Source organism: Melopsittacus undulatus, chromosome 2 (genome assembly GCF_012275295.1).
Source record: "Melopsittacus undulatus isolate bMelUnd1 chromosome 2, bMelUnd1.mat.Z, whole genome shotgun sequence".
NCBI classification, from domain to species: Eukaryota; Metazoa; Chordata; class Aves; order Psittaciformes; family Psittaculidae; genus Melopsittacus; species Melopsittacus undulatus.
This window is the reverse complement of record NC_047528.1, coordinates 80,119,828-80,131,628: the sequence shown is the minus strand read 5'-3', so window position 1 is coordinate 80,131,628 and position 11,801 is coordinate 80,119,828.

The following is an 11,801-nucleotide window of genomic DNA, read 5'->3' as shown; positions in this document are numbered from 1 at the left end:
ACTTCCCAAATTTTAAATAATGTTTATATTGTCTTTTTAAAATAACTTCCAAAGCTCAAATTAAGTACCTTTGGAGTAATATTAAATTGGTGGTTGAGGGAAAACCACTTCTGTTTGCAGATGGTAGTTTTTATTTATTGCTCTGGTAGAAAACATTACTGTAAGTCTAGAAAATGAAGTGTGACATAAGACTGTAAAGTTAGCTATTCGCAGGGGGCTTTATTACCTCAGTGGGACCCACCTAACTTTTATGTCAGTTCTGGGAACAGGTGAAGGGAAGAGGGAGCTATGTTTTTATTTTAAATATTTTTCCCTATATATTGTTATTTTTGTAGGTCTTTTTAAAATAAATTATTATATGCTGGAGATTGCAGTTCTGCTATAGTATCCCACATGAGTCCAGTGTACAATATCAGATTGTTTGTATTGAAAAGAATGTATTTGATAAGTATTTGATAAGTTAATGGGAAAAGTTATTTTCAAACTGTACTGTGTTTGTGTTTAGCAATTGGAAATACTTTTCCTATAGAAAGTTAAAAGTATATATATGACCTCATATGTACATTTGGGTTAACTGTCTAATGATTACCCCAGGGCTGCTATAAACTTCTCTGACTAATTTAAGAATTACCGCTTTTTAACTGTTTTAAAGCCTTTTTTCTTTTCTTGGCAGAAAGTCATTTTCCTTAGCTGTGGATAGAGTATGCTCAGACTTGCATATACGCTCTGTTTGGGTTTCAGACTGAAAACTGTATAAAAAGTGTATAAAAGAAAGTGTAAATAAAATATTTTTAATCTTTAAACACTCTCGTGTAAGCTTTTGTAATACTGAAAGTGTAGTGGGCCTGGATTACTTTCTGCAGGACTTCAGTGTTTACTCAATGAAGCAACTCTTCAAAAATGTTGTGTCACTAGAATTCATAGTGTTATGTTAAAGTTATCCCAACAAGAAAAGTTAGATGTCCTTATATAGCATCAAGCCTGTATCTTTGGGTGTATTTTACAATCTTCCCAGTTTTAATTACTGTACTGCATTCATGTGTCTACTCTGCATTTCAAGCTTGAAATGATGTTTGGAGTTGACTTAATTGTTCCATTTATATGTGGGTGTCGAGGCATAAATTTAAACTGTAAGACTGAAAGCCAAAGCCAGCCTTTGGTGTTAGCCAGCAGCCAGGAGAATAGACTATTCCCCGCTGTCAAGTGCATGGAATTGAGGGCTTTGAGATGCCCTGCATGGACCTCAGAGTGCCAGAAGTTCCAAGTTGTACTGCCTAATGTTTCCGATAACAGGAAGGGGAAACTTCATTTCAGGATTGAAGTGTCAGAACAACATTCAATACCAAGAAGAAGTGGGTGGGGGAAGCAGATAAAATAGGAAGTTATGATCTCATTTTCTCAGCCTCATGGAAGCCTTCCTTGTCAGTCCCTTGCCACACTTTCATCTGCTACTGTTTTTCAGCCATGCTCTTGCTGTTAGACCAAAGTCCTGAGTTCCAAAATAGCATTTGAATTGTATTCTAATACTCCGAATGACTGAAAACTTTATTTGCATGAAGTAACTTTTACCCCCTTTCTCTTTGGTAACTTGACTTCATTCTACAATAGTACTGTTCAGTGGGTAAATGCTGCAAACGAATTTGTGCTGGTCTCAGTGGGATGTGTCATGGGAGGAAGGGCCTCTTAACTGTGATGTGTTGCCAGTTTTTGGTTCAAAAGGAAACAAAATGTATTAGAAGGATGCAGTGAAAGAGATGACATGATTTTTCATGCTGTGACTGTTATTTACAATTATGTTTGTTTACCTTTTAAATTTCACTTTTCTGTGAGCCAGGTTGTATTTTTGGCATTACTTTTCTTCTACAGTGCTACACTGGCCAACCTCTGTAGCTTATTAGGAATCTCCAGTAATAGTTCCATTATTTCACTAAGGAGAACTCTCACATTATGGTTCATAGTTGCTCATAACAAATTCTTCACTTTTTTTGGAATATGTGGCTTTATTTTTTGGCAGTAGTTCAGTCATCTGTTTTCACTTGGTTTGTGTGATGTGAAATTAATGTTAGTTTGACAAAGGATTTTTTTTTTTCTTTTGAGTTAATTCTTTCCAGATTCTCTCCTGTAAGTTATCCATCCTTGTTGACTTGAAATTCTTTGTTTCAATAGGTGTTCCCCCTTTGTTACAGATTGGGTAGATTTGGTTTGGGTGGGGTTTAGGTTTGATGATTTGTGGTTTTTTTTCCTCTGATTTCATCAGCTTCATAATATGTAAAGGAAAACAGTTGGTTTGAGTATTGCACAGATTTTGTCTTCGTTCTGTACCTTTTGGATTCATGCCATACTTGCAGCCACGTGATCCTCCCCTGCCCAACCTTCAGCCCTACCAGCTCTTTCTGATGTTTTAATGTCATTGTTTAATCAGAGTGCTGCCTTGTCCAAGGCAACTTTCTTGGCACGTGCAAAACTGTCATTCTTTCAAGGGAGAGGATAAAGGTCTGTGTGTAAAGAAAGAGGTCTTTGTGTAAAGACAGCTTTAATTTTTGTTTACATTAAAGTTTCCACTTTTACAGTTGATGCTTTAGTTGCACTGACAGGTGCTTTAGGTGATGCTTACAGGTAAAAATAAACTGCATCATGATCTCTGTTTAAGTACCCAGTGACTCTTCTTCACTCATCTGTCCATTGGAGTGAATGCCAGGGTGAAATGTTGCATGCAGAGTGCCAAGCCTCCTAGATTGTAGGACTTCTAGAACTAAAATACTTTTTGCCATGTAACTGATGTCTGTCAAATGCATCTCTTGCCAATGTTGCTCTTGGTATTGTGTTGTCACTTGGTATTATGGATAAATGTTGCTCCGTAAGTGGTGCTGAAAAAAACCCTCACTTGTTTTCTAATGAGATGGATGGCTTTAATGGTTAGCAGTTTTTATCACACTGATTTTACCAGACAGATCTGCCTTTAGCCCAGGCTGGCAGCCTCCTTTCCCACACCCATTTCAGTATGTCCTGAGCATTGGTTTGTTCCTTTTATTTTCTTTTTTTGTCATGCAGCTCATCTCACAAGTTTGAATTAACACCAACCATTTTTTTTGCTGTGTGGGAATCTTTACCTCCTATAGTGAATCATGCATATTTATATGTGTTTCAGTACTACTCATGAGACTTTCAGACTTTACCAGCCCTTCACTGTCAAAAGAATATACTGACTGAAAACAAGTATTTCCCCCATGTTTACCTTCCACAGTCTCAATTCCAAGGTGTATTCCTTTTGTGATTACCTCCCCAGATTACGAAAGGTATACAAAATGCACAGGATTGTGCTTGTGGTGATGACACTGGTGTCAGTGTAAGGCATGGCGTAAGCATTTTCCCCTATCCTGATGTAGTGACAGCCTTCATTTTCACTCCTGGACAGCAAGAAATTGCTCTGCTGTCACCTTGCACCACTCTGAAAGCCCTCTTGGCTAATTATTCCCAGGATGGAGACGTAGTCACTTGGGTGTCCTTGGTCGGCTGAGGATGTTCCATGTGATTTGCCTGATGTCATACATCTCTCTTCTTCCTCTGGCTCTTACAAGTAGTTCTGAAAGAATTTTTTTTTTTAATCTAACATAGGTGGCAACTTGATACCAAGAGCTTATTCTTACAATGAATCACTGAATGGTTTGGGTTGGAAAGGACCTTAATCATCTAGTTCCAACACCCTGCCATGGGCAGGGATGCCTTACACTTGACTGTGTCGCCCAGGACCCTGTCCAACCTGGCCTTGAAGACTGTTTAAGGAAACTTAAAACACTGGAGTTTCAGAAGAAGACATTTCAGAGTGCAAAACCTGCTTTTTATGTGTATTTATCTCCTGATTCTCAGTTTCTTTATTGCAATTTGGAAGAGTTACTGTTAAGTGATAGCTTTTTTTTTTTTCCTTCACTGTTTCTCCTGACAGATTATCCATAATACTGAAAAGAATTATGTAGTCGGGAAAAAAGCAAAAAAGTGATGCTGATTAGCTGAAATGCAGCTTTTAATTTCATGACTTTTCATGGTCCTGAAGCTGAGAGCTGATCCAATAAGCAACCATATTGGAAGTGTTTTAGTGATTTCTGAAAGAGATTAATTTTGGCTCAGTAATGCTCTGAAAACGGGAGTGAGACTGACCTCTGCATGAGTTAAACAAACTGAATACTCCAGCCAAAGACATCTCACTACAAAATTGCTAACACCCAAATAATAAACCAGCTGTACTCTGCAGAAGTTACTAACCTTACAAATTAATGGCAGTTGCTCAGTTTTAGTTTTGTCCTAGCTTTGTAGTGTGGAGTTTTTATTTTTTCCCATGGTAAAAACAAATTAAATGAATGTCTGTTTTGCTAAACTTGTTAAACTGGTGTAGGAAGCTCTGCTTTTAGATTTGCAGCCTTGTTCAAAGCAGGGCAAAATGCGTTGAAGTGACTACAAGGGTTAGCAGCTTTCTAGCACCTTAACGTTTGAAGATCTGTGTCTGCTGTGGATGGAAATGGTCCAGTATCCTCCAGAGATAATGCTTGGACCCAGGCATACAATTTACCTGCTTCATATTCCCATTTTTGCGTAGCAGTAGATTGGTCACTTGGGCTTTTCAGTTCATGAAAATTGTCATCACTTGATGTTCAGCAAAGTGGCTCCCATTTGTAACATTCAGTTTCTGTACCTGTGTAATACCATGCATTGTTACACACAAGACTAAGCACCTATTCAGACACACTTGAGAAATGTGACATTTTTCCCATCTATAAAACTACCAAAGCAAGCTGGAGTATCGGTTTTTACCTGTGCCAGCACCATGTTGTCCTAATTTATGAGACTGAAGAGATAGTTTTCAAATGCTGTGCCAGCAAGAAACAGCTAAAAGTGAAGAGGGTGTCAGTCAGTGTGCTACTACCCTGTGCCTCTTCAGCTCCTGCACCATGAACTGTGACAGCCACTTCCCTTCTCTGTAGGGAGTAGGGGCAAAAGCATAAACACCTTTACATTGTGAGAAGTCAGAGGTGATAACACCTATTAAACATGGAAGGGATCACTGGGGGAAGCAACAGTTTTCATTAGTGGTTGTGAAAGGCTCCTGGAACATGTCCTAGAGTTTCCACATAGGATTAAGCATTTGTAAGGTTGGGTGTTATTCTTTTGTGGAAAATGCTCCCACAATGGAAGCCGTAGTTGAAGGTACCAGACACAATGTTTTTTGTTGAATGTGAGGCATAGAAATGGAAAGGTGCAAAACCAGCATGAACATATGCCACAGTACCAAAGAGCAAGTGTGACAGACTTCCTAGCTAATGAGTATTCTCCACAGAAACACAGGATTATATCCTGAAAAGGGCATTGTGCTACCAGTTTTGCTTCATACCTCTCATTTTCTCTCAATTGAATATGCCTTCTTGGTTTTTACTAGCTTATGTTGAGCTTCAGAAGAGTAACGTGCTGGCTGCATGGATGCTGTAGTAAGAGTAAAATTAAGATCTAAAAAAGAAAAACTTTAAAAAGCCAAATACAGACTTTCCCTCTCAAAAAGAGAGTTACTCTAGACTAAACAAATAAAGCTATGAAACCAAATTGTGCCTTCTAGAAATAGAATAATAAAGGTTTTTCCCGTGTACTCCTATTACGTCAAATGATGATGGCAGTATAAGGAAGAAGAAAAGTGGATGATTCCTCATGTGCCGCCCCCTTCTGTCTCCCTTCTTGTTCAAGCTGCGCAACAAACCCCTGCAGAGCCATCTTACACTCTTCTGGTCCGTTGGATCCTGTAAGGCTTCAAGACCCAGCCTAGGGGCTTAATGAGGAAGTAAGTCAGGGCTTAAGCCAAGAATTAACTGACGAGGTAAGTGTAGGCTGCACTGCTCAAGTACACAAATCTCTGCCTATTTCTCAATGGCTTTTATCATGGAAGATGTCACACGGCAAGTTGCAATATATGCTGCATTCTCCAGCTGATCTGTGTGTGTGTGTTAAGTCCTATGGACCTCACTGTAACTCCTCTTATGCGTTCAAGTGTGTGTGGATACTGTTAGAAGCATTAAAATGAAATTTCCTAACAGCAAAAAAATGAATCACTCTCAGTAATAAGACTAATAAGCATGTAATGGTATATGTCTATATGGTAAACATATAATACATTTTACTTCTCATTCGCTGGAGAGGTACATCATGTGTCCTGGTAGAAAGAAAAATAGAAATTAAAACCCTTTAAAATTATCATTCTAAAAGTGAGTTATAAGCAACAAAGTACGCTCAGCATGTCACTATTAATTACTAAAGAGACAGCAAGGTAAAAGAAGGAATGCATGCCTTTAATTAGAAATTGTTTGGTAGACCTAGAAACTGTCCTTCAGGTTAATAAGGTACTACATTTAAAGTATGTATTTGTGAAGATGCTGATGTCAATACATTTATAAACAAATGAGGTAAAGATACATTTGCTAAGAAATTAAGGATTACTGTGAAAGTAATTTTTAAGATCAAAAGATTTGATGTTCCAGTAGCAGATGCAAGACCTTTCCTCTTTTAGCCTCAGTTCATTTCCGAAATATATCCAGCTCTACTGAAATTTTTACAGGAGTTTCACTTTGTTGTGATGGGTTCTTGAGAGCATCAAAAGGTGTTTAGTGTTCTCACTGCTACTGGTAGCATACATGTGTACTTTAGAAGGTGATTGCTACACTGCACATTACCTGACACCTCTGTTGGTAGTATCAACAACTTGTTAACAGAAAAACCACTTGTCCATGCTGGAAGAGAGTAATTGACAAATGTGGACCTAGAGCTACTGATAGCTGCAGTGAGAAGTCAAGGATTTGTATAAAGGAAGGAATGTTTGTGTGTTTAACCATGGTGTTATCAAAAGTAAAACTATGAGCAGTTGGATTACACTGGGTTTTTGCATGATACATTTATCTACTTGTCCCTTGTCTTAGAATATAGGATCGTTATGTGGAAAGCACTGAGTATATTTTGAATGCTGTCAGAATGTGACAAAGCTGATGAGACAGCTGGTTTATCCCTTTGTTGCAGTTAAAGGTAGGTCAGTGGGAAAGCACAAAGCACAAGTGGGAAAGCACAAAGAGCTCTGCAGTGATATCTGTCCTTAACATTCAGTTTGTTTTCTGAATGTATGACTTCAGACCTCATAGCTGCCAAAACAGCACCTCTGACAAATGCTGAAAAATGACCCATCTGAAGTATGAAAAGCAAAAGCAGAAGGTAAGTTTAATTCCAAATAAAACTGTTGACAAATACAAAAATCTGTTTAAACCCCTTCCCCCTCCTTGTGTTTTCAAGTTGCAAAGTGAATAAAGTATAAAGAAAGAGTATTGTTATGAATGTGAACTACACTTCCTTCATAAAGGCACTGGAAAAGTTCCATCATCATGAACCCTTTAAAAGCCAGTTAAATTAGTTGTTTAACAAATACATGCCAAAAGTGACAGGAATGTGAGATACGGATTCTGTGCTTTGGACACCAACCTAGGAAAGCTATATACCTGCCCACCATTTCACTTCCAACTGTGCTTTGTGCAGAGCATTTAACAAGGCAGGCTCACAGTGGTAGATGAAGCTGCTTAACAACTGAAAGTTGAGTTTTCCCAAGCCCTTGTCGTTGTGTATTTTCTATTATTTCTATTGTTTATTTCTACATACTTTCAAAAGAACTTGGAGCGGTCTGCCAAACAGCATTCTTTTAATTTAAAACAACACAAAACCCTCCAAGAGGCAGAAAAGCAGTGTATTTTTATAAGGACCTCAAAAATAAATTCCAAACAGACTGACAAAACCACAGTGGCAAGTTCTGGTATTTAAAAATTAATTTATTTTAGTGAATAAAAGGTGCATGGATGAAACATGTTGGGTTTTGTTTTATTGTTTGGTTTTTGTTTTGTTTAATATACAGCAAGTTTATCATGAAGGAGAACATCAAAATAGTCCATCCTTTCAGAACTGTGTTTTCCAGTAATCAGTGTGAGTGGGTAACTGCACAGATATTTAATGGGCAGATGTTACGACCTCATGTGTTAACAGGAATGTGCAACAAATCCCTTTTTTTCCTACTGTACTTACAAATGTGTGGCAAGTAACTGTCAATGTATTACTAGTAAAGGGCTGTTCTTGTTTTCCTGACAAAAAAACCCTCTAAACTGTAAATAAGAAATGTAATAAAACATTGTGAAAGTTCAGACTGTAATGGTTAAGGCAAAGGATTAAAGATAAAGTTTCTTAAACTGTATTTCTGCCCAGGCTGACATAGTTTATGAACTGTGGCAAAATTGTCAGGCTTCTCTGAGCTGCCTCTCTAATGGAAATATTTATTTCACAAGTATGTAGAAAAGCCAAATACCAAAGAAAGGAAAAACACTGGCATGCAAAATGAAGCTGAAACTGGGTATAGGTTCTTAAATTAGGAACAGCCAAGAGCTGATTGTGCCAAAGCTCTTGATGCTGTGGCCTCAGCAGCAGAAACTTCAGCTCCCTTTTAAGCCTTTCTGACAATGTTTTGGAATGTGCATAATCCACTATGGCATGTATTATGGTTGTTCCAGGGAGATTTTGCAGAGGCAACCTTCTCCAGCAATTATTCCTGCCACTGAAGTACACAGAGCTTTCAACCAGGTTACTGGTAGGCTGTAAGAGAGCAATACAACTACAGGAAAGTGAATATATCTGTGTTGTTCTTCTCTATAAAGGTTTTCCCATTTATTTTAATCAGTCAGATCAATCACTTCAAAGATTAACTTCCACATTGAAGAAAAAAAATGCACTGAAGATGCTGGAGCAGATAAAATTGTTTTGTTAAAAAAACCCCAAACCAATCATCTGTTCTTAAGGTATTTACATCTGTATTACATAATTGTATCAATAATTGTGCAGTCACCAAACATAAACTGATCACAAAATATGTATTTATAATATATCCACCATTATATGTCCATAAACAATTGGAAATTTCTTTACTGTTCATGTACCAAACTTACAAAGACAATGCACTTGAAATATTCTTATATCTCTCTTCTGTAAAACTGGGAAACAATTGGCTCCAGTCACAGCCTGGGACTTCACTTTGGTTGAGAACTAACAAGAGCAGGCAGCATTATTCATCTCAGTGCCATCACTCCTCTCATTGCTTTCCTGTCATTTTGAGCTTTGAAAATGTTCTTTCTCTAACTCCTTGAGGATGAATAAAATGTATCACAAAAGGTGACTGTTTTGAAACTATGTGGTCACTCTCCCCACTCTCACAAAACTGCCATAAAATGCTGCAAAATTGGCTTTCTGCAACTATTTGCTGCACACTGGTTGCTTGTTTTCCACAGATACAGCTGACTGTGCAAAGCGTAGTGCAGCGGAGAAAGAGGCCCATTAGCATGCTTTGCCCATCAGTCACGTGCATTTGAGACATAAATATTCCTTCCTGAAGAGAGAATCTTCATAACCAAATCTGTCATAAGATATCATTATCGTCTGTTATCCTGTAGTTTGGGTACTGAAGCTTGTCTGGTGCCATTTGTTCATGGTATTTCTGATATTCCATTAACTTGCAAGCATCAGCTGCTGCCTGTGAAATACAGCAGGAAAATGTGACAAAGCTTTAAAAAGCAAAGGCACAAACCTGAAATTGTCTTATTTCATCTCAAATTGGTCCTGACAATAATCCTCTGTGCCAGCAAACAGGAAGGACCGTCTGCTGATTTTACAGACAGCTTGTTGAGAAGCATCACCCAATTCTGCAATGCAGTGGTTAAACATCTCCATTAGTCTGGAAAATACTTGTTCCTGTTAATGCTGGTTGTATCAGATCTATAAAGAGACTGCAATAAAGAAATGTAGGATTTTTCTTTAAGAAGGAACAGAAAAAGTCATCACAAAAGATAGTAAGAGGGTGCATACCTCTTCTGTCTTCCTACAGTACCCTTCCTGATGAAGTGTTTGCTACTGTGTTCTTCACATGCTTTACCTTTTATGTAAAAATTCTTTTTTATAACATTTTCCAGCACTAATGGCATGCTATGCTTCATATTCTAAAATCAGTATTAACTGTTTTAAATTACTGTAATATTTTTGGGACTTAAAAAAAATCATAAATAGAGGATTTACGTTATTTTCTTGGTGTTCTTATGTGTTTAAATCAGGAGCGTAGCTTCTCTCACAGTGCTAGGGAGGACATGAGAGTGCACTTCAAAGCAGAATTCGGGTGCCATGAACCCACTGGTGCAGCCTATGTCCAGTTCATCGTGAGGCAGCAGAGGCCTAGTTTCTAAAGGCTGTGAGGTTTCAGAAGTTGGACAGCCTGAATCACCCCTTTAGCCCAACTCCTGATGGAGTGGCCCCCCAGGAGAACTGGGGTGTCTAGTGTATGGCACAGTGTATGGACCCCACATTTTCCACACATTACAGTTAATGTGAACAGAAAATACAGACTAACGCTTTCAAGTATTGTTGTATTAAGCTTCAGGGTAATTTTTTCACTGCTGCTGAAAAATGAACATTATTCAGCAAAAGCAAGGCACTTGTTTGTGTTTGAAATGCGGTGTTACATGATCAAGATTTAAATATGAGGATAAATATCTTTAACAGTGTTAAAAAGAAAAATCCCAGTAACTGATAAGAAAGTTATGACATGTGAAGATTAATTAATTCACTTAATTTGATGGATTTGCTGTTCTTTTTCCACATTTGCTGCATTGGTCCTGGGTGCTGAGAAAGATCTTAAACACAATAAAAGGTGGAAGTTCCTGACCAGCAAATCAGAAAAAAAAAAAAAAAAAGCAACAGCTTACTAACTGTCAGCGTGAGAACAGATTTCCCAGGATTTAAATCGAAATGCAGTATTGCCTTGGCCTGTTTTATCTGACAGGAATTTAGTAGTTGTCATTTCTGATGTTCTAATACCACCATGTAACAAGCTGGACTGCATGGGGATAGGCACAGCACCTTCCCTTCCAGCAGTTCATCTGTGTGAAAACTTGCTCCTGTCCAACTTGCTCCAGTGAGCTGGGAGATGGCACATCCTCAGCTGCAGAAACCAGGCAGCATTGAGACACAGAAAAAAAGAGTAGTTGTGGTGTTTTTTAATTGAGTTTTTTGAGATTAGAAAGGCAGGGAACCCCATCTTGGTCTCCATGCTCTAGCCCCATCAGAATTCTGCTGGCACTGAGACATCTCTGAACATCTGAACATCATAGAATGGTTTGTGTGGAACGGGACCTTAAAGCTCATCCAGTTCCAACCCCCTGCCACAGGCAGGGGCACCTTCCACTAGACCAGGTTGCTCCAAGCCCCATCCAACCTGGCCCTGAACACTGCCAGGGACGGGGCAGCCACAGCTTCTTTGGGCAGCCTGTGGCAGTGCCTCGCCACCCTCACAGGGAAGAATATTTTCCTAACATCTAATCTAAATCTACCCTCTCTCAGTTTAAGGATGTTCTTCCTTGTCCTATCCCTAAGTGCCCTTGTCAAAAAGCCCCTCTGTAGCTTGCCTGTAACCCCCTTTAGGTACTAGAAGCTGCTCTAAGGTCTCCCCAGAGCCTTCTCCAGGTTGAACAAGCCCAACTTTCTCAACCTGTCTCCATAAGAGAGGTCCTTTATAAAGACCACCATTGCCTAGATCCGGTCCTACACTTACATCTCCATCGTTTCCCCCCGCGCCCTGTGGCCCCGCCCCCTCAGTGTTGCCAGGTTACTGCTCCGCCGGTGGGCGGGGCCGCGCCGACTGCCTGGTCTCTTTCAAGCGGTCCCACCTCCCTAGTGGGTGCCTTTTCTTTCACGTCATAGGC